The 23,241-nt window shown below is 35.2% G+C and overlaps 1 protein-coding gene across 5 annotated transcripts in view; it reads left to right on the plus strand.

Annotated features, from left to right (window-relative positions):
* The first annotated feature begins 6,010 nt into the window (after window positions 1–6,010).
* The window catches only part of ctnnd2b (catenin (cadherin-associated protein), delta 2b), a 123,088-nt gene continuing 105,857 nt past the window's right edge, over window positions 6,011–23,241 (plus strand). For all 5 annotated transcript variants that reach the window (XM_073848447.1, XM_073848448.1, XM_073848449.1 and 2 more), the window contains exon 1: window positions 6,011–6,266. The gene's annotated coding sequence lies outside the window, so the exon portion shown is untranslated. The remainder of the gene's footprint in view (window positions 6,267–23,241) is intronic.

Below are 23,241 nucleotides of genomic sequence, written 5' to 3' on the forward strand. Positions count from 1 at the left end.
AAAATGCTTTACATTTCTCAATAAAATCCATGAAAGTCAATAGTGTAAACTGCATCGAATATCATAGTTTAATAACACAGTGTTACAACGTTCTCTGCGCCACTGGGATATAATACAGGTCTTGCTGGTTTGAGAACCATTAATAAACTTTCTAAACTGATAAACAACATATTGGAGAATAAAATATAATAGCCTATATTTGTCTCATTTTAAATGAATACCAAAAGCTGTAATGAAAAAATTATTTCAGCCAGAAATGTACTTTTACTATGGTAAACAAAATATTCTGCGATATCTTCAAAAGGCTTTTGCATTTTGGCGCACTTTTTTTCTCTGCATAGTGTTGCTACGCCAACTAGTAAATACTGAAAATTTGGTTATGCTTGCATGTGTGGAAATATTTAAACCACGCGTTACAACTAACCCCGCGTTCGTTTGTGCCCCGCGCTCTGATTCTCAGTGATTCTCCTATTTTAAAGATGATCAAGAATGATTTTATTTCGATCTGCAGTGTAAGAAAAGTCAAGAAAAAAGATTAGCCTATTGCCCTAAATATATATAAACTACAGACTTAATCCTATTTTTTTCTTAACTTTTAACTTCTTCTAAAACAATATTAAATCAACTTTAAAGGCTAGGTTAACGAATTTTCTTCATAATAAATATACAAACAAGACGAATAGCTTACACTTCAAAACGAAGTTTTTATATATAATTTCATAAATCACGAATATGACGAAGTACAATTATTCTATATAAATTAATTGTATAGCTGTTACAGTTGTATCAAATGGATAAGAAAATTATAGTGCCTTGAATTTATTAAGTAGGCTAATGTTTAATTTCGTTCGTTTCATTCTCTGTAAATGTAAAGAAAAAAATACCATTTTACCTGGAACCAATTCGTTTCTAATCCCTTATTTTAGACAAGCATGCATGATATCATTTATATATTATTGCTTGAATAAACCTTTTAAAAGTAGTGCTAGAAATGTTATAATTAAGGAAATTAAACAGACCTAGGCATTTGAAAAGACATATTATAATAAAAATGCGTTACAACGTTTCAATAGGTAAAACGGGTGTCAAATAAAGTAGCGCGGTGTTGTATTTTGGTGCGGCTGAGGGAGCGCGGGTAGATGCTGCGGTTGGAGTAGCCTACACTGTATTTTTTATTTAATTTTTTTGGGTTTGGCAGAATTTGTCCAGTCGTGACTCACCAATGGTTAAGTGTGTTGTGGAGTGGAGTGACTCAGTCATTAGGTTTGTGCTCCTTTCCGATTGTCAAAGACTAAAATCGGTTCCAGTCGGTGGAAACAATCGTTAAGTGTGTTCAGGTCAGTCTTAGAATGCTTCTGCTAGTCGTGTAGTGTGTCCCCAGCATAAGTCCATTTATGGAAATCCGGAAGCTGAGCGCCTGAGCGTGGTTAGTTTTCCTAAATTTGGAGGGTGTCTCCAGCTGCTTTTGCAGCCTACAGAGGCCTCCTAATAGGAATATGGAGACCAAAAAGCAGCCGAAACAATAAAGAAGAAGAGTCAACTCATCTATAAACTTGTATGTAATTGACAATTGCAGAAGATGCCAAATTTGCTTTAAAAACGCTCTTCAGAAACCTACGGGTGACGTCACAGACACTACGTCCATTTTTTTTTTTACAGTCTATGGTTTTACCATATTATCTGTATTATCTTAATTACAACCACACTGGTTTGTAGCACCAACAGTTTTACCATGCATTTACTGCATGTTGTTATTCTTCTCGTTATTTTCCTATTGCGGCTAATGAACCGGAAGTCTTACCCATAGGTTTACTTCCGCATTGAAGAAAAAGGTGGATTGGTAATATAATTGCTTAGTCACCATGGATACGACAAAGCAATTGGTTGTAGAATATGGAGGTGTGGTTAATTAAAAGAAGCCTTGAGGAAGTTGGCTTAACCGTCTTTTTACTTTATTTGGTTATAGAATATTGCTGCTCTTTCTACAATAACTTGATTTTCTATATTGTTTACTGTACAGCATTAGTAAATCATGTAAGCAACTGACAATGTAGTGTTTTCTAAGCTAATGTGCTTCATTGCAGATATTCAGCAGTCCTTACCTCATTTAATACAAACAAACAAACATTTCTCTCTCCTGTCAAAATAAAATAAATTATAGTGGAAGATGCAGTATGCATGTGTAAAATAATACTTGGAGGACTAATTATGTCACATTTTATTGTGCAGGTGAGCTGAAATGTCTTAAAATGTGTTGTAAAATGTCTTCTTTTGTCTATGTGTGTGTGTGTGTGTGTGTGTGTGTGTGTGTGTGTACACACACATATATGTTTAGTTTGAAAGCTGTAATATGTTAATGTGCATGCAATCTGTAATAATGCGCTTGTATAGTTTGCAAAAGGCCTACGTTGCAGTTCTTGGCCACCTTCATGTGTTGAATTATCAAAAAATATGGATTGCCAACTTGGAAATTGCTTGACCTCCCAAAAATCGATGACCTATACTCTTTCTAAATGGCACAGAAGAGGGCAGTTTCAAAAGTGAATTGTTGGTATGATGAAAATACAGCTACTGTATTAGCCGTTGCAGTTTGGGCCATATACATTTATGTGTATATAAAATGTAATTTAGCTAGCTATTCTCTATGCAGCTGTTTAATAAGCACTGAATATTAAAAGTTTCCCTGAAACTTTGTCTACGTGACTTAACCTGCAATGCACCTGACAGTGTACTGTTTTCTGAGCTAATGTGCTCCATTAACCTCATTTAAAAAACAAACAAACAAACATTCCTCTCTCCTGTCAAAATTATAGTGGAAAATATAGTGGAAGATGCAGTATCCATCTGTAAAATAATGCTTGGAGAACTAATCATGTCACATTTTATTGTGCGCTCAGTTTAACACCCAAGTGAGCTGAAATGTCTTAAGTGTGTTGCAAAATGTATTCTTGTGTCTAACAATGGGACAATAATTCTAGTATGACATATTTAGTTAAACGCTGCTTTCTTTTCAGTTCTAGCTTTTTACTAAGTGTATATGTGTATGTTTATTGTGCATGTATTCTAACTTAAATTGAGAGCCGTATTATTTTGTCCCATTTAAATACTTCTCCATAAATATAAATTATAACTTCAGTGTATCTTTTTTTGCTACATGCATTTACAGTAGTCAACATTCGAAGTGGATCAAAAAAGTTAATCAAAAGTTGTCCTAAGATAAGAACGGGTATTCTTTTTGGTTTTAGGACAAATTTGATGAAAGGTTTTGATCCACTTCGAATGTTGACTACTGTATAACTTTGGACACTTCAGACTATCTTTAGTAAAAGTATTTGATTGTAATTACTTATGCAAAAGTGTTTAAAACCCGTCAAGTTACGGTAACTCAAACCGTTTGAGGAAACCGATTGCCTTAAACCAAAAGTGACTCAATAAAGTAATTCAATGTAGATGAGTTTATAGTACTCATATTTATTGGTTTTAAAAATTAAATGGTTTAAGGCAATCGGTTTCCTCAAACAGTAACTGGTGCCAATCTAGTCTGGTCATCCAAGAGTTTTTTTTTTATTTACTGTGACAGTATAAAGTCATTGCTAGTTTGGATTATGATTATAATTCAGACTGTGTATTCAAACCCAAGAAACATTTATCTTCAGATGATGAACTGTAATGGAATGGGAGTTAATTGAGAGTAGGGAACTAAGTCTGCTGTGCCTTTTCATCCTCTAATCTTCCACTCAATGCCACTGGAGTGAATGAGCGCCTGTGTCCGTTGCTCCACAGCGGAAGTACCCCCTCCAGACACGCTGTCTCTCTGTGTGTTGCTTTGGCTGATGGTTGGCAGAACTGGGATTAACAGTGTTTTCATACAATGGTGCCTCTCACATGACATCATGCTGACATTTTAGTCTGCACTGAATACCTTTATAGACAAAGGCAGCAGCGATCTAAACTGATCAAACAGAAAATGGCCTTTATCTGATTGCCCATTTCCTACATTAACTCACCACGTCTGAAAAGAGAAACCATCATCCCATTACGATTTATGTTTCATACAAACATCTAACAAAAATCAAAAATCTTCATCATTATATTCATCAGAAATTTCTCTTAAAGGGATAGTTCACCCTAAAGTGAAAATCTGTCATTAATTATTCACCCTCATGTCATTCCATAAAACCTTTGTTCATCTTTGGAACACAAGTTAAGATATTTTTATGAATTCAGAGAGCTTTCTGACCCTGCATAGACAGCAACACAACTGATACGTTCAAGGCCCTCGTGAACTTGCTGTGGAAACTGACACAGAAGAGAAGAAATTGTTGAATAAAGTTATTTTTGTTTTCTTTGTGCACAAAAAGTATTCTCATAGCTTGATCAAATTAAGGTTGAACGGCTAATGTCACATGGACTATTTTATTGATGTCCTTCTTTTTTTTCTGGGCCTTGAATCGGATTTCATCAAAAATATCTTATTTTGTGTTCCAAAGTTGAGCAAAGGTCTTACGGGTTTGGAACGACATGAGGGTGAGTAAGTAATGATAGAGTTTTCATTTTTGGGTGAACTATCCGTTTAAAAATTTGTGGACGTTAGCCTCAGATGGCATGTCTACTGACCATGCATATTCTGTTACATGACTTTCTGAGCTGAAAAGCACTTTCTTGGTCTGGCAAGCTCTAATCTGATTGGCTGACTATATACAGCTCTTAAGAATAATGGAATAGGCTTCTTTTCAGTTCATCTGGAAACCAGTCAATGTTTGCAAGATACAAAAGCAATCAATCAATTTTTGGAGGAAGGCCTAAGTGGTAGATCTTGGCCAAAGCATTGCTGCCTTCACGTGTTGAATTACCAAAAAATATGGATTGCCAACTTGAAAAAATGCCTGTCCCTCTTAAAATCAATGACCTACACTACTAGTCAAACGTTTTTGAACAGTAAGATTTTTAGTGTTTTTTTTTAAAGAAGTCTCTTCTGCTCACCAAGCTTGCATTTATTTGATCCAAAGTACAGCAAAAACAGTAAAAGTTTTGAAATATTTTTACTATGAAAAACAACTGTTTTCTATTTGAATAGATTTTTAAAATGTAATTTATTATTATATTTATGATCAAAGCTACATTTTTAGTGTCATGACATGATCCTTCAAAAACCATTCTTATATATTACTATTATTATTATTATTAATATTTAAAACAGTTAAGTAATTTTTTTTCAGGATTCTTTGATGAATAGAAAGCTCCAAAGATCAGCATCTGAAATAAAAGAGATGCTTTAAATTGATCAAAAGTGGTGATATAATGTTAAAAAGGATTTCTTTTTCAGATAAACGCTGTTTTTCTGAACTTTCTATTCATCAGAAAATCTGAAAAAATTCTACTCAGCTGTTTTTAACATAATAATAATAAATGTTTTTTTGAGCAGCAAATCAAAATATTAGAATGATTTCAGCAGGATTAAAAATTAACCTTTGGAATAATAATAAATTACATTGCAAAATATTTTCAAATGGAAAACAGTTATTTAAAATAGTAAAAAATATTTTAAAATTATACTGTTTTTGCTGTACTTTGGATCAAATAAATGCAGGCTTGGTGAGCAGAAGAGACTTCTTAAAAATCTTACTGTTCAAAAACTTTTGACTGGTAGTGATGCTCTGTAAAAATTGCACAGAAGAAGCCCATTTCAATAGTGAATTTTTGGTATAATGAAAATACAGCTACTATAGTAGCCGTTGCCGTTTCGATCATATATGTGTATATAAAGCAATTCTGGCTTGCTATTATATTTTACCACACAGATCTTGAAATAGGACGTCTGATCTTCATAAAACCACGCAAAGAAAAATTAAACTGCAACCAAAAATTACGTCGATGGCTTGACACTCTGCTGCTTCATTGGAAGCGTAAATGTGCAATTTCAAACATGACCGCGAGATGTCGCTGTGGGACGCGTCGTCATCACTGCAGCAAGGTGCTCGGATGGGGATGGTCCAGCAGGGAAGAGGAGGAGAGAGAGGGAGAAAGCAGGCGCTGCTGCTGCTGCTGTGTCCGTGGCTACCCACCGCAGTTTTCCGGTCTCCTTCTATCCTCACGGTTTTCCTTGGATACCTAGCGGATGCTATCCTTTCCTCGACTCACCAGCATCTCTTCTGCTTTCAATGCCCGTCGTTGGGAATGATTTCCGTGTGTCGCTCGCTGTGAATTGTCGGCATTAATCGGGGAGGGGAAGCGGAGAAGAGCGTTGTTCCTCTGGACATTATTCGGTAAGCGCAATGTCATTCCAGTTGCATTTCCAGCTGTCACATTCCCCACCTACAACCACGATATCTGCCAAGAAAACGCTCGAAACAGTTGCGAAACCCCCGGTACGCGCATTAACAGCGCATGTTTTGTGTTTATTAGCGTGTGAATGTCGCTGGGTTTGTGTTTAGGGATTTTTATCGCATGTAATGCTCGTATTCACAAGGCTACGAGCGCAGGCTGGGAACTGAAAATGGAATCCATTAGAGCATCATTCTCCATCCAAGACGGATGGGAGGGGGAGCGCAAGCACAGAAAACCTATTACTTCCCTATTGACCTAAATTTCAATGATGTATTTATAAGATTACACTAGTCCACTGACATGACCGCTGCTTCTTTGTCTAGTTTTACAGCATGTTCCTCGCATTTCGTTATGAAATCCCAACTGTCAACTGCTTTGCTTGCAAAGCACCGTTTTCATTTGTGTCCATTCATTTTGAATTTCTTGATTTGCTGGTTCGCGTAGCCTCATTTTTTGTACCATAACGGGTGAGAATTAGCATTTTTGACCGTCTAACATAGACAAATCCTTTATAAAACATTGTTTAAATAGATATTTAGTATGAGAGATGAATAAAGCTTGTTAGTTTACGTGTGCTGATGTGGAAATGGGAGGGCTGTATGTGGCTAGACTGACCGCCTCTCTCTACACTTGCTTAGGTGAGGCCGTTGAAATAGAATAAACAATAATTCAGATGGTGTAGAAGCTGTTAGGCCCTCATATCATCTGTGTTTTTTATATATATTTCAATAATATAGGCTACTATCTTTCCCCACATGTGGCACATTCATGTTTATGTTCATGTATCAGTAGTATCACTAGCCTAGTATGTTGGTGCTCTGGTAAGCATGAGCAGCTGTTTAACAATACAATTATGACATCTCTTTAATTCTTGAATTTTTTTTTTTTTTTGATACATTTAAAACCTGGCTGCTGTGGTTGAAAGAATTTTACTGTAAAAATATGATGAGGGTTGCAAACTTTACAGGATGGCATTTTGGTCACTGTATATTTTACAGTTCGTAACATGTGGACAACAAACATTTACAAAAGAGAGATAAAATGAGATATTTTACGTAGGGAAATATTAAAGTTATACTTATTGCCTTGCTAAATAGGCTTAATTTAATAATTACATTTCTTCTCTAAGCAATTCAAATTTTTATTTATACAATATGTAGAGCATAATTTTTATCATAGTATGTGAGCATGGACCACAAAACCAGTAATAAGGGTTTTTTTTATTTTATTTTATTATCATTATTTTTGTTGTTATTTTATATCTGCTGATGCTGAATAAATCAACTTTACATTGATTTATAGTTTGTTATAATAGGAGAATATTTGGCGAAGATACAACAATGTGAATATCTGGAATTTGAGGGTGCAAAAAATCTAAATATTGAGAAAATTGCCTTTAAAGTTGTCCAAATGAAGTTCTTAGCAATGCATATTACTAATACTGGACTAATATATTACTAATCAAAAATTAGTAACAATTAGTAATAATAATTTTAATATATTTATGGTAGGAAATTTACAAAATATTTTCATGGAGCATCATCTTTAATAGATATCCTAATGATTTTTTGGCATAAAAGAAAAATGTATCATTTTGACCCATACAATGTATTTTTGTCTATTGCTACAAATATACCTGTGCTACTAATGACTGGTTTTAGGTATATTAGCAGTTATTCTGTCTTTTTTACACCCACAAGATGAAGTGATGAAGTGTTGCTGCAAAGGTTTGATTTACTGATGCATTAATGCACAAAAGTACTTTTCTACCGAAAAAATCAGAAGAGATATAATGCAAGAGAGAGAGAGAGAGGGAGTGAGAGAGATGCAGAGAGAGAATATTGATCGTTCAGGGGATTGGACATTCTCAGGTTGATCATAAATTATACATTGCATATGGAATTTTTTTTTTTTTTTTTCGTGCAGAAAGGTTTCAGCAGAACTGGCCCTGGTATTCAACATTTTAATGTGCTGATGCACCCACACTAAGAGCATGCTCTCAGAGAGCAACAGTGCATGACTGTGAAATATTGTATGCATGCTGGTATTAACCTGCTAGCTACAGCATATGGCTGCATATGATTTAGAATGGAGGAGCTGTGTATGCATTTTGTAACAGGTCATATACGCTTGAAGACTTCACTGAGGTATCTCACAGGAGAATAGGATGAGCTGTTCACCTATTAGTAGTATTTGCAGTATACACTGAAAATGCATTCAAAACACCCATAAACATTTATAATGCTTGTAGCTAAATGTTAAACGTTCAAATATTCGATACAGATAATAGTAGAAAACTGTTATGACCTGACTTTCTCAATGGGCCTGCAAATTCACAATAATGGACAGGTAATCAATAGCTTAAACTTGGCGTGAAGACATTAAAATGTCCAAAAGCAGAGTGCTGGTATTGTTATTAATTATTAAAATGGTGCAGCACATAGAGCACATTAGTGCTTATAATAGGCATTTTACTAACAATTTGTTTGTTGTCAGCCTATAGAGATGGTCTTTTATGCTTAATTTCATATTTGTATATGATTTATCATGTTAACCACAGTTTGTTTTATTTGCCATCAATATTTTGTTATAAATGCAAACATTTTCAATCTTTTTTTGGTGGAACCAGTATGTGTTTGTAATTTTTTAAACTGTTTTGTTGTAGGGGAAGGGGAAGACTGTATCATGCTCTTATAGTGTTCAGTATTCTGCTCAGGAGCAAGTAATAGACCTATTGATAAATATCAGACTTGACTCCAGCCACTCGGTATGGACTGACACAGTCTCCTCTTCTGATAATGACCCCAGAGATAAAGCTGGTGATGACACAGACGCTTGCCATTGTTGTCATCTGAGCTGACACTCACAAGCTGATATGCAGTTATAGCTATCATACAGGAGGATATGAAAGTGCAGAGGCTTTTATATTTTCATGATTGTCCCTAAGAAGATCTGCCAAATAGAGACCTGGAGTTTGATGAATCTTTCATGACTCGATTTGAGGCTTGATGTGTGTACTTAATTTGTAGCTAGATGTGCCAACACTAGTTAACCTCAAAGGATGTGAAAGAGAGGAAATTAAGGTAACACTTTACAATAAGGTTCATTAGTTAACCACATTAGTTAACATGAACTAATAATGAACTGCACTTATACAGCATTTATTAATCTTTGTTAATGTTAATTTCAACATTTACTAATACATTATTAAAATCTTGTTAACATTAGTTAATGCAGCGTGAACTAACATGAAGAACTGTATTTTTGTTAACTAACATTCTTAAAGATTAGTAAATACAGTAACAAATGTATTGCTCATTGTTAGTTCATCTTAGTTAATACATTAACTAATGTTTAACTAATGAACCTTATTGTAAAGTGTTACCGAAATTACATATGATGTGTACATGATTATTATTAGCTTTTCCTGTGATATTTGGAGATCAATATCTATTATCAGCTTTAAAGGGGCACTATAAAATATGGCAGTCAATATTACAGGATTTTATGAGATATAGTAAAATACAGAATTCAGAATTGACTGTGAAACCAATGCAGACCAGTGCATTAGATGATCAGTGCACCTTATGATCAGATTTTATTTGTTAACATTACTTAGCTTTGTTATAAAACATGCAATAACAATGAAAAATACTTGTAAAGCATTTATTATTCTTAGTTAATGTCAAAGTTTAACAATACATTATCAAAATCAAAAGGTGTATGTTAAGTTGTATGTTGTTTATGAACAAATAATAAATAGTTGTATTATTATTAAAAGGATAATTCACCCAAAAGTTGAAATTACCCTATTGACGAATACAATCGGAGTTATATTTAAAAAAGTCCTGGCTCTTACAAGCTTTATAATGGCAGTGAATGGGTGTTGAGATTTTGAAGTCCAATAAAGTGCATCCATCTATCATAAAAAGTACTCCACATGGCTCCGGGGTGTTAATAAATGCCTTCTGAAGCAAAGTGATGCATTTGTATAAGAAAAATATCAATATTTAAAATTGTATTAACTGCAATCTCTAGTTTCCGCTAACTGTCGAATGCACGTTCACAAGAGAGTGATATTTTATCGGATGACAGAGGTGTAGCGTAAGCTTTGATGGGAAAATAATAGTCTTGTTAGAACCAAGTTTTGTTTACAGGAGCAAAAGAAGCAAAGTTTCCTTTGTTTAGCAAAGGAAACCCAGTTTCCTGTTTGTTTATATATAAATCCTCTGTCACTTTTCTTCACAAATCCTCGTTTTGTACTTCTAATGGTGTTTTGTTTTGCTCTCTTCACTGCACTTTCATGTTCATCACCGTGTTTGTCTACATTCTACATTATCCACTTATTAACTCCTTGGAGCCATGTGGAGTACTTTTTATAATGGATGGATGCACTTTATTAGACTATAAAATCTCAACATCCATTCACTGCCATTATAAAACTTAGAAGAGCCAGGAGATTTTTTAATATAACTCCGATTGTATAAGTTGGAAAGAAAAAAGTCATATACACCTAGGATGACTTGAGGTTGAGTAAATCATGGGGTAATTTTTATTTTTGGGTGAACTGTACCTTTAACTACTACCTTTAATGAAGATGAATAAATTCTGTGACACATAGATTGCTCATTGTTAATGCATTAAGTTAACTGATGTTAACTAATGAGGCCTTATTTTAAAGTATTACCATTATTACTTACAGCTGAGGTCAAAAGTTTACATCCGCCTTTCAGAATCTGCAAAATGTTAATTATTTGACCAAAATAAGAGGGATCATGCATTTTTTATTTAGTTCTGACCTAAATAAGATATTTCACATAAAACATATTTACATAGTCCACAAGAGAAAATAACAGATGACTTTATAAAACTTACCCCGTTCAAAAGTTTACACCCCCTTGATTATTAATACTGTGTTGTAATGATCCACAGCTGTGTTTTTTGTTTAGTGATAGTTGTTCATGAGTCCCTTGTTTGTCCTGAAGAGTTAAACTGCCTGCTGCTCTTCAGAAAAATCCTTCAGGTCCCACAAACTCTTTGGTTTTCCAGCATTTTTGTGCATTTGAACCCTCTCCAACAATAACCGTATGATTTTGAGATCCATCTTTTCACACTGAGGACAACTGACGGACTCATATGCAACTATTACAGAAGATTCAAACGCTCACTGATGCTCCAGAAGAAAAAAACATGCATTAAGAGTTGGGGGGTTAAAACTTTTTGAATTTGAAGATCAGGGTAAATTTTACTTATTTTGTTATATAACCGGCTCTTGAGGCATTGTTTTTCCTTCTGGTGCATCAGTGAGAGTTTGAACCTTTTGTAATAGTTGCATATGAGTCCCTCAGTTGTCCCTCAGTTATGAAGAGATGGATCCCCAAGATGCCCAATACAATACCAATTTCCTAGAAATGGGACAATAAAGTATATTCTATTCTATTCTTTTCTATTCTATTTTAGGAAAGGGTTTGAATACACAAAATGCTGGTAAACCAAAGAATTTGTGGGACCTGAAGGATTTTTCTGACGAACAACAGGCAGTTGGTTCAATGGTTCAGGACAAACAAGGAACAACTATCCCTAAACAAAAAAACATAGCTGTGGATCATTCAGGTAACAACAGCGTATTAAGAATCAAGGAGATGTAAACTTTTAAAACAGGGTATTTTTTATAAATTCAACTATTATTTTCTCTTGTGGACTATATGTAAATGTCTTTTATGTTAAATATCTTATTCAGGTCAGTACTAAATAAATAAATAACATGCATTTTGTATGATCCCTCTTATTTTGGTAAAATAATTAACATTTTGCAGATTCTGAAAGGGGGAAGTAAACTTTTGACCTCAGCTGTATTTTAAATACTGTAGTTGATCAAAAATATTTATTACACAGCTCTCTGAAACTCTTAAGATTCTTAAAACCAGTGCTACATTCACATCTTGTATCACACCGCACCATCTTGCTTCACAGTTATTGATTGTCATGAAAAAAGGACCCCGGAGGACCTCAGAGGAATGAGTATTGAAATAACAATAATGCAATTTTGTTGCATTGTCCGTCTTGTGGCTATAGGCCATTTGTTGTATACATTATGTTTTTTTCTTTAGTGAAAGCATTAAGATAAAATACAGGTAAGATTATAATGTCAACAAATTCATTTATTCAGTTTGTAGTTTATGAGCAATGATGAGCAAACAGAATCCTTCAGATAAGATTTTGAAATCTAATAGCCTCCTCCTAGCTAATTTCCCATGTGCGTTAAGCTGTCTTACTGTTATTGGGGGGGGCGTCTTTTCCCAGCATTGCCTTGTACACAGATCAAGTGCTTGAGTGAGCGATCTTTCCTCAACTTCATTTAGCCAGTGTACCATGGAAACATCTTCTTATATGTGCACGGCCAATGCACCGGGGAGCTGCCTTGCTTATACACACGCTGTCAGTGCTCCAGAAAGGACTTGATAGGAGGGCAGAAATACATTCTTACCTGACTGCCTGGATTATACAGACCTGGAGTGAGGAGAGACAAGCTGTGCTCACTGAGCATTTGCACTTGTGATTAAGGAATCCACTGACACATGAAATATGAAATACAGTATGAGAGACAGCAGGGCCCTGGCTATCTATTTTTAGATTTGCCAACCAAAATCAATTTAAAAGGAAGGGTAGTGTTGTTTTTGCAAATGCAAATAGTAGTGCAATAGTTTGCTTTATATCCGGAGTCATTTAAGACATCTTGAATACACTGGGTGAGAATTGTGAAATTATTTATGCAACATCAGTTAATCTTAACTACATTTTCAGGGGTTATTTTATAAGATTTGTTTGTGCAAAGCATTAAACTTGGAATTTTTGTATAATTTTTAAATAATTTAACAGACCAGAGTCAATTATTTTACTTACACCACGCTGACCACACCTATGTTTGAGGGAGAAAAAAAGTGTACTTAATTAATTAATTAATTAATTTTAATTGCAAATTGTACACTACAAGGCAGGGAGCATAAGGCAATCCACTATAAATAATAATAATAATAATAATAATAATAATTACGGTACACTTACAACATTAATAGCAACAGTGAGGGGGAAAAACACAAGAAGCAAGAATCCGAGAAAAGTACATAAAGATGATCCCAGAAGAAGAATACACTGAAATAATACATATTTTGAGATAACAGAGAAACAGAGAGATTCTGGCTTTTTTTTAATACCTGAAGCTCTGAAATATTTTCACAAACATTTCCATTTGCATATAGGAATATGATATTTGCTCAGCAATAAAACAAAGTTGACAACATCCAAGAAATGAGAATTTAAATCACATTTTAGAAAGTGGATATCTTGCTAAACAAATGGGAAATTGTCTCCATTTTTACTGATAACCAGCAATGAATATCAAACCAGAATTCAGAAGTAACTTTGTAGTAAAAGAATAGGTGATCAAATGTTTCAGGAAAAACCATACAGCTCCACCTCAAAATTAAACAAGAAAGTGTGCTTTCAATAGATAATAAACGGTAATTTAGGTAATTTGGTAACAGTAATTTGCTATTTTCAACAAGAATTATGAAAATATCTTAAGTTTGTGGTAACCATAGAACATATTTTAGCCATTTACAAAAAAACAAAAAAAATTAACTTCAGGATGAAACCGAAAGTGTTAACTCATTTTGGGTTTTGGGCTACAAAAATACTAGGGATGCAACAATACAATTTTTTCAGAACTGATCCGATACCAGCTTATTTTTTTCCTTTGTGTGTTTAACACAATCTATTACATATACACTACCAGTCAAAAGTTTGGACACACTTCCCCATCAAAGAGAATGGGGAAGTGTGTCCAGACTTTTGATTGGTACTGTAGAGTAGACAACTTCATTTTAATGAAAAATAACAAATAAAAAAATGTATAATCATAATCTATGACAAAAATACTATTATAAACTAGGTAAGTGGATAATTGAGCAGCAAAATATATTCTAGAAAAATCACGAGTGCACAATAATTTTATAAAATCTAGTGAAACATTTTTATTTACAAATAAAAGTGAATAAGTGTACGACTAAATCTGGTAAAATATTACACATTACTCTTGTATTGTTGTAAAATACATCCATGAAAAAACAAGTAAATACATTTATATATAAATATATACTATAAAATTAAATACATTTCTTTTAAATGCATAGCACAGTAATGATGGCAGCAACATACTCTCTTAAAAATAAAAGTGCTTTAAGGGGTTCTTCAAGCAAATGCCTTAGAAGAACCATTTTTGAATCCACGAAGAACCATTCAGTCAAAGGTTCTTTAAAGAATCATTTTTCTTACCTTTTTATAATCTGAAGAACCTGAACACAGAAAAGTATATGCACAATATCGGAATCGGATCAGTCTTGTTTGACCTGGCAGAAAATGCCAGTTTCGGAGCTGATACCGATACTGAGTATCAGATCAATGCATACCTAAAAAATATATAATCTCTGCAGCATTTTACTACTGTAATAATTTGGCTGAGTAATATGGAAAAAAATACCTGGTTGATACAAGAACACCGTTTTGGGTTAATTTTGCTATATTAAACTGATTTATAATAAAATATAATGATTACTTGTTATCCCCCAAATAATATTTATTTATCTAAATTAATTAATATAATTAGAATTACTTACTAGAATTGCTTATTTGATTATATGGAAACAGCTGTTATAAACCTGTAAGAAGAGGTTTTATTAGCACTGGTAAGAATAAAATATTTGGTTAGCTTTTATTTTTTGCATCTCTCAAAGTAAGATAATTGCACTATTTTGTATTAGCAAGAGGTCATAAGTGAGCTTGTCATTGTTTGACCAGTAGGGGTCCCCACTCAGTGGCCAATTATTGAGGGTCTCTGCATGTTGGTGAGTTTATTATCTGATACAAACAAATGAGTGTTGCATAGTCTTCAAACAGCTTTACATAAACAAACACACCAAATAGGTTGCATGGTTTGGTCTCCAGTAGATTCACTTTCCTCATCCATAAGAAGTATCACACTGCTTTTGTCTTGGAGAGCTCTGTGGGTGTATTAAATTTCTGCTGCTGTTCTTGTACATAGATAACACTAGTAAACACAGCTTTCAGCAATGTCAACTCTCTCCAGCAGCAAAGTCATTAATCCCATACTAGGTCAGGGCTCTTACCGGGCCAGCCGCTTCCACCCAGAGCTACACAGGCATGGCAGCAATGTCCTCGTGCCACGCTTGAAAAATCCAAGCCTTATACTGATATCCCATGATGCATTTTCCAGGCGTACTGCAGAATTGCAAATATATGTTTTCTGTCATTTCCCCGACATGCCACAAATCATCAGTAGTTTCTTTCATGACAGTTGAAGGTTGCAGACAGATTTGAAAAGTTAATCATGCTGTGACGTGTAAACAAACATTTTTTGTCAGCGGGTTAGAAAAGAACTAAACACAATTTTTTTTTTCCAACCAGAACATAAAAAGTCACGTCTCTCAGCGGCAAACGGACGCCAATGGGATAACTGTTTCAATTACAGTTCTTAATGCGCACAGGTTTTAGCTTTTATATGCTGTTTTGTACTTCTATTTAATGCAAATAAAGAGGGGGAGAGGTGGCCATTGAAAAAATAAAATGCACTCAGACATTACCACCAGAGACTACAGAAGAGAAAAAGCCCTAATAAGCAGTGGGGGCTGTTTGATCACAGCAAGCCTCATATAATTACTCTTTATCATCGATGTCACGCTCAGCTGTCCTTTGAGAACATGATCCGAGGAGCATTTTAATTGCCTCACATTTGCGCTGCTTCTCAATGTATCACTGACATTTTGGGCAAGGAGACATGTCTTGGAAAACTATACAATTCTTCACCATGACTTTTGCTGATGGTTAATTAGGTCTTAAATGTGACATACTATCCACCTTTTACTTCCCATAAAAGTGGGCACGGACAATTTTATGGGTCTGGCTTTCGGTCTCATCCACGTCCAGCTATATTTAGCTGTACAAAACAGCTTGTTTCACTGCTTGATATTGCAAATTGGTGTGTCTTGCCATATTATTTTAATGTATTATCTTAATTATGAGCACACTGGTTTGTAGTGCAAACGGTTTTACCATTTACTGCACGTTGTTATTCGTCTTGTTGTTCCCTTATAGTGGACAATGAACTGGAATGAATTAAACACATTTAAAAATCATGATAAAGAATAATGCTATTGTGAATTCACAAACGCTATGATTCAGTTAAATATATGCAATGCAGGTTTAATATAAGCACTTTCATTATTTATATACATGTAGGTTATGTGCATCTTAGAGCGGCTCCGTTCACAATAAATGCTGCTCCACACAAACAGCTTAATGCTGATGTGACTGTCATAGTGCCAACAACCAATCACATTCGTTTTCTGGTGTTGCATGAATGTGATTGGGTAGCATCTGCATTAGGGTATTTACATAAGGCGATCTGATTGGCTGATAGTTTTAAACTTCTGCTGCGAGCAACGCCAGTGACGCGAACACAGGAGAATACCTCACTATCTTTCTCAATATGCTAACTGTTCATCATTATGATTTTAAAATAAAAGCTCAATCCCTGACTCTGAGTTTACTCATTTTGTTGTCCACTTATTCAAAAAAAAAAAAAAAAAATTCTGTGGCTGTAGCATTTCTGTCGTAAGGAAATGGCCAAATATTAAAGATTAAGTGGATATTTGAATTAAATGCTGTCTAGTCAATATTAAACAAGGCTTAGATCACGCCGTAAAGTGTAAAAACAATCGCCAGGCTGTTGGAGTCTGCAGTAGGGCTGCATGATAAATCAAAATAAAATCCCAATCGCGATTAGGCAGAAGCTGTAATTGTCATGTGTATCTTTCAGAGAAGCAGTAAATCTTCATCCGAAGTCCAGAGCGTGCTCTCATCCTCGTGCGGAAACTCCAAATAAGTAAGAAGGAACCCAGGAAATGGGTTCACTTTAGCTAAATAAACAGAAGATTTAACTGCTTTCATTGATCCAGCGTAACTAATAAACACACGACTACGATAATATGTGACCCTGGACCACAAAACCAGTCATAAGGTTAAATTTTACAAAACTGAGATATATACATCATATGAAAGCTCAATAAATAAGCTTTCTATTGATGTATGGTTTATTATGATGGGACAATATTTGGCTGAGATACATCTATTTGAAAATCTGGAATCTGAGGGTGCAAAAAAATCAAAATACTGAGAAAATCACCTTTAAAGTTGTCCAAATTAAGTTCTTAACAATGCATATTACTAATCAAAAATTACATTTTGATATATTTATAGTAGGAATTTTACAAAAAATCTTCATGGAACATGATCTTTACTTAATATCCTAATGATTTTTGGCATAAAAGAAAAATCAATAATTTTGACCCATACTATGTATTTTTGGCTATTGCTACAAATATACCCCAGCGACTTAAGACTGGTTTTGTGGTCCAGGGTCACATATATGGTTTATCTTGAGTTCTTATTATAATTTTCATTATAATAAAGTATGTTAATAATGCAATGCCTTTATCACTGCTTGGAATACTATGAAAAATGACTCGACTGACATTATGAAGTTAGTTTGGAGTAAAAAAAACGTGGTATTTTCACGTGCTTTCAGATGTATCGCCATTTACTACACAATTCACTGAGAAGCTACGCAAACAGCTGTCATTATCACAGAACGATTTCTTTCAATTTCTTTCTTTCGAGTTTTGTTTAATAAAACTTATTTTTGTTTAATATTTGAACTAATTAGTATTGCATAATTATATTTATGAATAATGGCTATTGTTCTCTTAGGTCTATTTTAATTACCACAAATAAATTAATTATAATTATCCGATTACTCAATTAACTGTCAGAATAATCATCTGGTTACTCAAACACTAAAATAATCATTAGTGAAAGCCCTACATATAATACATGCATCATGCATTTCTAGTCTACTAAAAATGTTTACAGGTACAGCAAATACATGGTTAAATTAATATACAGATTGCAATATAAAAGACACATTATCTCCAGTCCCATTTTGGTGCTTTGTGCAGGAGCGCATAACGTCATCTCCCAGTGTGCCAGCCTCTCAGAAAAAGAGATTAGTTTCCTTTAAGACCTTATTGAACATTTTAATCTTGCAATGTGCTCTGAATTTTATTGCTGTTTCATTCCCTGCGTTGTCAGTCGTGTGTCGAGACAATAAATAAACAAATTTGTCCGCAGTCAGAATACAAAGGACTGATTAATGTCTGTGTGATTAATGAAGCTGTAAAAATATTTGTTTTCCTTTAGCATCCCATCCCCCCAGCCAGCATATAAGTTACATAACTAATATACTTTGTAATAATTACAAATTAGTTGTACTGATTTTGCATGAGATTTCACATAAATATTTTTATGTTCCTAAAGCATCGCCATCATTTTCTCATTAGCAAAGTCTGATTTTTACGCTGAAAATACTGTTGGGTGTGTGAATGAGCGAATGCGGGTGTGACTGTAAACACAATATGTGCCTTTTGTTTTGTGCATTTTGATACTTTAGTATCCTGCGGGATCACATGACTAATCTGGGATTGCAGCCGTGATGCCTGCCAATGGCAGCATCAGTCGAACACCTTCATGTCCTCTGGGTGTATGCAGATCCTCTTTTCTGGAACATCTGGTGTTTCACCGGGTGATCAGATCTTGGGAGCAAGTCTTCTGAATCCTGCAGAAAAAACACAAACCGGGGAGTGTCCGAGGGGAGTAAACCATTGTCAAAAGCATATGGCCATTGTCTTAATAGGATATAATGGGGATAAAAATGCAAAAGCAGGGCAGATGTCTTGAATGAGATGTTTAATGCAGAAAACAAGATTAACAGGTTGTGAGATTGCATAGTGTGAAGCTTAAAACAAATTAGATTGCTTCAAATTTGATCAGATGGTGAGGTTTCTTTAGTCCTGGTTTTTGGGGTCTGTTTTTGCAGAGATTGTTGCTGTGAGTTGTATATAATCCCAAAGGATGAACAATGCGGTAATTCCTTTGGGTGCAATCACAAGACTCGTACACCATTGTATATATGAACTTACACATGCAGCAAACACATACCCACGAGTTTCATGCAGATCCAATTAGAATTATTAGCCTACACTCTTAAAAATAAAGGTGCTTCACGATGCCATTGAAGAACCTTTTTGTCTAAATAGTTCCATAAAGAACATTTAACATTTGAAGAACCTTTCTGCTTCGCAGGAAGGTTCTTCGGATTATAAAAAGGTAAGAAAGAGATGGTTCTTTAAAGAACATTTGACTGAATGGTTCTTTGTGGAACCAAAAATGGTTCTTCGATGGCATCGCTGTAAAGAACCTTTTAAAGCACCTTTATTTTTTTTGAAGAGTGTAGTGTTTTGCCACCCAAAACCACCTTGAAGCATCAGTGCAAAGCATCTTGTGCCGCATCACCGATATGATCAACTGTAAGCCTCACGGTTGCCTTCTTGGTGAGAGACTGTCATAATGGATTGATATCTCTATGGAAACGGGAGCCTGTTAGCGGGCTCAAGCATGATGTCATAGACAAATTAGGCATTCAGACATGTGTGGCTGAGCCCCGATAGAGAGCTCCTGCTTTGTTGCAGAGCATTCAGCGACACAAATTAGGAATATTTCACAAATTTGGTCCATTTATGTCTATTTCCCCTTTTTGGATATTTGATATCTGCAGCTACACTAGTGGAACGACTTAAAATGTCTACATTGACCAGACGAAAGTCACTGGGAAAGCAAAATCAAGTGCGTTCTAACAAAAAATGTAGCTTTTGTCACTTTAAATGAAAAAACGCCACTGAGGAAATGAAATGGGATATAACGGCTTGTTGGCAACAATGGCTCAGGCTCTTCCACTGTTCTGTTTGTTTAGTATTTGACAATGAAATTGAGGTTGTGTTACGGGACTCTCCTGTATCTCTCCTGTATACTGTCTTGAGCCGATCTGACAGGTAGAGTCAGGGGCCATTGTGCGAGGCGTTTTAGTAAAACTACAGTAAATATTCACTGAGCAGCGCAGGTCTGTTTCTAAGGTAACTGCGGCCTTGGAGTGATTGTGGCGTTCATTTGTCTCGATACAATTAGGCTCTTTTACCTGTTTCTAAGTAATGCCTTTTCTTTCTCTTCCTTTTCCCACTAAACGCACAGGATGTTATGCCAGTTAGCTTCTGTATGGTCTATTTAGTATGTTAAGAGTTTAGCCTTTTTGCCATTTCCTTTTATGAGTCAGAAATCAGAGGACTCATTATATTTTACATGTTCATTTGGATTAATGCATCCTGTAACTTCTCTAGATGTATTGTGCTTTTTGGACACAGCCAGTTCTTAGTGCACAATGCAGTTTGAGTAAGCCTTATTTTTTTTGTTATGAGAAATTCTTCATGTGAGCGTTGAATAAAATGTATATTCCAAGTTCAGTATTCCAAGTAAAAACACCACTTCAGTGGTCAAAGGTCAACAGCGTGCTTGAATTTAATGATATATGCCTTGTATGCAAGCTGATTATGATCCAAATTACATGAATATTACATGATTATTCTGTATAATGGCATAAAAAGGAGACTTTTTCTTTTTTGGTCAAGTGGTGTTTACTTGGAATATTGAACATTCACATTCTGTTTTGTGATTATTACATGCAGAGAATTTTTCATAGCAAAACATGAAAAGGTTTGTTGGAACTGCAGTGTATTTTATACACTACAGTTGAGATCAAAAGTTTATCCCCCTTTCAGAATCTGCAAAATGTTAATTATTTTAGCAAAATAAGAGGGATCATACAAAATGCATGTTATTGTTTATTTAACACTGACCTGAATAAGATATTTCACTTAAAAGATGTTTACATATTGTCCACAAGAGAAAATAACAGTTTATAGCAATTTATTAAAATGACCCTGTTCAAAAGTTTACATCCCCTTGATTCATACTGTGTTGTTACCTGAATTATCCACAGCTGTGTTTTTTTGTTTAGCGATAGTTGCTGGTAAGTCCCTCATTTGTCCTGAACAGTTAAACTGCCCAGTGTTCTTCAGAAAAGTCCTTCAGGTCCCATTAATTCTTTGGTTTTCCAGCATTTTTTTATTTGAACCCTTTTTAACAATGACTGTATGATTTGAGTTCCATCTTTTCCCACTGAGGAAAACTGAGGGACTCATATGCAACTATTACAGAACATTCATACGCTTACTGATGCTTCAGAAAGAAACAATGCATTTAGAGCTGGAGGGTGAAAACTTTTTGAATTTCAAGATCAAGGAAAATTTAACAAAAATTTTGTCTTCTGAAAAACATGTAACTATCTTCTGAAGGGCAGTACTAAGTTAAAAATATTTTATTTAGGCAAAATAAGAAAAATGTACACTTCTCCATTCTGTTCAAAAGTTTTCATCCCCAGCTCTTACAGTGTGAAAAGATGGATCTCAAATTCATACAGTCATTGTTGAAAAAGGGTTCAAATACACAAAAGTGCTGGAAAAGCAAATAATTTGTGGGATCTGAAGGATTTTTCTGAAGAACAGCAAGCAGTTTAACTATTTGAGACAAACAATAATTCAACTATTATTTTCTCTTGTGGACTATACGTAAACATCTTTTATATAAAATATCTTATTTAGGTCAGTACTAAATAAACAGCACATGCACTTTGTATTATTTTGGTAAAATAATTAACATTTTGCAGATTCTGAAGGGAGGATGTAAACTTTTGTCCTCAACTGTTCTTTTCAAAAGGTTGAGGTCGGCAAGATTGTTCAGTGTTTTTGAAAGAAGTGCACTATATAGGGGATATGGAATGATTCAGACAGTGTAAATATTGGGGCTAAATAATTATTTTATAGAAAGATTTTAAAAAAAATGGCTAAATTTGCTAGTTTACTTATTTGTAATAATAGCTGAATTTGGCTATATTGTAACTCATCAAGTTATGAAATCATAAACCAACTTTTAGCACAGTTAAAACATTTATAGAACAAGCTCAAAAAGGATGACACCAGTGCTAACATTTGCACAATGTAAAAAAAAAAAATATGTGACACAAATATTTGTTACGGTATAGACGTGCTGGATGAACGAGACGAAGTCGAGATCAACAATTAACACTATATTTAATATCTTCTTCAAGGAACAGACAGGAACAGGCAGGATAATCCACACACATGTAACAATAACATCAAATAAAGACCGACATCAACTGAACTGAAAGACAAACTTATAAAGGGTGACTAATCATACAAGGACAGGTGCAGGGAATCACACTGACGAAGGGCTAAACCAAAAGATGACAAAATGACAGGGGGAGACAATGGGAGAAACCAATAGAACAGACATGAACTGACAGAACTGTGACATTACGCCCCCCTCCGAATAGGCGCGTCCTCGCGCCGTAGAAAAAGAAAAACAAAACAGAAAAGAGGGGCGAAAAAAGGAAAATGTCCATGGCGGCTTCGGCGGAGGACGCCACCCCAGGAGGGGGACCAAAACAAAAGTCCAGGTGACAGACAGTACAGTCCAGAGGGGCGACGACGGAGGGAGGAGCCAGGGAGGACATGGGTGGGGCGTAAGGCAGGAGGAACAGACCCAGACCCCAGCCATGATGACGGCCCACTGTGGAGCCGACGGAGGGAGGAACCATGGTGGACGAAGGCGTGCCGACTCCATGGGGCCGACCGACAGAGGCGGAGCAGATGGAGAAGGAGCCCGAGGCGAAGACGGAGAGCCGATGATCCGGGGTGACGCCGAGGATCCGGAGGGCCAAGGTGGAACAGGCTCTGGCGCCCGAGGCGGAGGCGGAGTCCCGGAGATCCGCGGCGGAGCCGGAGCGACAGAGGATGGAGGCTGTGCCCGCAG

The sequence above is a fragment of the Garra rufa genome, chromosome 10, assembly GCF_049309525.1.
Source record: "Garra rufa chromosome 10, GarRuf1.0, whole genome shotgun sequence".
Classification (NCBI taxonomy): Eukaryota; Metazoa; Chordata; class Actinopteri; order Cypriniformes; family Cyprinidae; genus Garra; species Garra rufa.